The sequence below is a fragment of the Talpa occidentalis genome, unplaced genomic scaffold (genome assembly GCF_014898055.3).
Source record: "Talpa occidentalis isolate TD23 unplaced genomic scaffold, MPIMG_talOcc4v2.1 talOcc4.13, whole genome shotgun sequence".
Lineage (NCBI taxonomy): Eukaryota > Metazoa > Chordata > Mammalia > Eulipotyphla > Talpidae > Talpa > Talpa occidentalis.
Window position 1 is genome coordinate 18,544,857 of NW_023601322.1, and position 2,736 is coordinate 18,547,592.

Here is a 2,736-nt window from a genome sequence, read left to right on the forward strand (position 1 = left end):
TCATTTATGATCCTGTGTATTTGTGCTTTCTCCCTTTTTTCCTTTGTGAGCCTGGCTAGGGGTTTGTCTATTTTATTGATTTTTTCAAAGAACCAGCTCTTGGTTTCATTGATCTTTTGGATTGTTTTTTTAGTTTCAATTTCATTTATTTCTGCTTTGGTTTTTATTATTCTTTTCTTCTACTGGTTTGGGGTGTTTTTGTTGTTCTTTTTCTAGATCTTTGAGCTTCGAGATTAGGTTGTTTCTTTGAGTTCTTTCTTGTTTTTTGATGTGAGCTTCTATTGCTATATATTTTCCTCTTATTACTGCTTTTGCTGCATCCCATACATTTAGGATATTGGTGTCCTCCTTGTCATTCAATTCAAAGAATTTTTTAATTTCTTCTTTGATCTCCTCATTAGTCCAGTGGTCTTCCAGTAGTGTGGCTTTTAATCTCCATGAGGTAGGATAGTTCCTTGCCTTCTTTTTATGATTTATTTCTAGTTTGATGCCTTCGTGGTCAGAAAAGATGGTTGGTATGATTTCAATCTTGGTGTATCTGTTGATGTTTGTCTTGTGCCCCAGTATGTGATCGATCCTGGAGAATGATCCGTGTGCGCTTGAGAAAAATGTGTACTCCGTTTTTTTTTTGGGTTTAGTGTTCTATAGATGTCTGTTAAGCCCAAATGCTCTAGGTCCTTATTTAGAGCTTTAGTTTCTTTACTTATTTTTTGTCTTGTTGATCTATCCATTGTTGATAGTGGTGTGTTGAAGTCTCCCACTACGTATGTGTTTTCTCTGATGTCTGTTTTCAGAGAGGACAACAGTTGTCTGATATATTTTGGTGCTCTTTCGTTTGGTGAGTATATGTTAATGAGTGTTATTTCTTCTTGAAGTATTGTCCCCTTAATCATAATGTAGTGACCATTGGGGTCTCTTTTTATTTTTTTGAGTTTGAAGTCTGTTTATATCTGATATAAGTATAGCTGTTCCTGCTTTCTTTTTTGGCCCATTTGCTTGTAGGATTGTTTTCCATCCTTTGACTTTGAGCCTATTTTTATCTTTTGTAGCTAAATGTGTTTCCTGGAGACAGCAAAAGGTTGGGTTTTGTTTCTTAATCCAGGCTGCAACTCTGTGTCTTTTTATTGAAGAGTTTAGTCCATTTACATTTAGAGTTAATATTGATATGTTAGCATCTGTATTTGCCATTATGTTTGTCTTTCCTTTGATTTTATTTATTCTTTTAATAACTTTTTTTTTTTTGGTCTTCTTTCGTTGTTATTCGTCCCTCTGAGGTTCTGGCTTTAGGATTCCTTGTAGTATTTTTTGGAGTGGGGGTTTATTCGTAATGAAATTCCGGAGTTTCTCTTTGTCTGGGAAGGTCCACATTCTTTCTTCATGGAGGAAAGAGAGCTTTGCGGATAGAGTATTCTTGGTTGGCATCTGTTTTCTTGGAGTCTGTTGACTATGTCCCTCCACTCTCTCCTTGCCCGTAGTGTTTCTTCAGAGAAGTCTGATGTCAGCCTGATTGGTTTTCCTTTGAATGTTATCTTTTCTTCCCTCTTGTCAGCTTCATTATTTTTTCCTTGTCCTGGATTCTTGGGAGCTTTACTATTATGTGTCTTGCTGTGTTTTTCCTTTCGTTGTGGAAGTTTGGTGTTCTTCTTGCTTCTTGTATATCAATTTTCAGCTCCTTCTTCGCATTTGGGAAGTTCTCTTCAATTATCTCCTGGAATATTTTCTCTGTTCCTACATCTCTCTCCTCTCCTTCTGGAATTCCTATAACTCTTATATTTCCTTTCCTCATGGAGTCAGATAGTTTCTCGAAGTCTTTCTTCATTCTTTTTCCTTCGTACTTCTCTTTCCTTTTCTGTTTTGGTTCTTTTTATTTCTGTGTCTTCAAGAGAACTTATTCGTTCTTCCATTTCATCTATTCTGCTTTCCTTGCTTTTCCCGGAGTTCTTTAGTTCCTCCATTAATTCTTTGATCTCCTGCATTCTTTTACTTCCCTTTTAGGGACTCAATTTCATTCTTCTGACCATTGTTTTCCCTCTTTAGGGACTCAATTTCCTTCTTCTGATCTATCACTTTTTTAATCATGGCAATTTTAAATTCTCTTTCTGGAAGGCTCAGAAGTTCTTCCAAGTTGCTGTCGTTGCAATCTGGGGAGTGGTTTTCTTTTTGTGGTGTGCTTCTTTCCTGAGGAGTTGTTAGGTTGCGTGTGGTTCTTCTACTCCCTACTGTCTGTTTTCTAATTTGTCGTATGCGTTGGGACACTGTGATGCTCGACTGACTGGCATCTTGGGTGAACTTCTCCGCTCCCCTCTGGCTCTTCCAGGAGCCATCTCTGGCTTCTGGGGGAGCTTTCTGCTGGTTTTAGGCAGTTTTTACTGAAGAAATGTCCCTGTTCTCAAAGGTGAAGCGGGATGCAGTCCCTGCGCCTCCGGTTTCAGGCACACTCTTCTCTCGCGCCCCGTCTGCCCCGGACGTGGGTGCCTGCTCCCTCTGTGGGCTCAGACTGCTGGTCGGAAGGGGCCTGGCGTGGAATAACTTCCCGGCTGGCCACTGCAGAAGCTTCTGCTGCCTTTTCAAGCAGTCTTAAGAAATTTCCTGTTCTATGGGGTGTTAGTGACTTTTTTTTTCCTGGTCACTAGGTGGCGCCAGAGATCTCTCTCTTATTGTCCTTGGGGGGCTGTTTTTCGTCCCCCCACCCCGTGGGACAGGGAACAGAGCAGGAATGGTAGGGTACAACTCAAC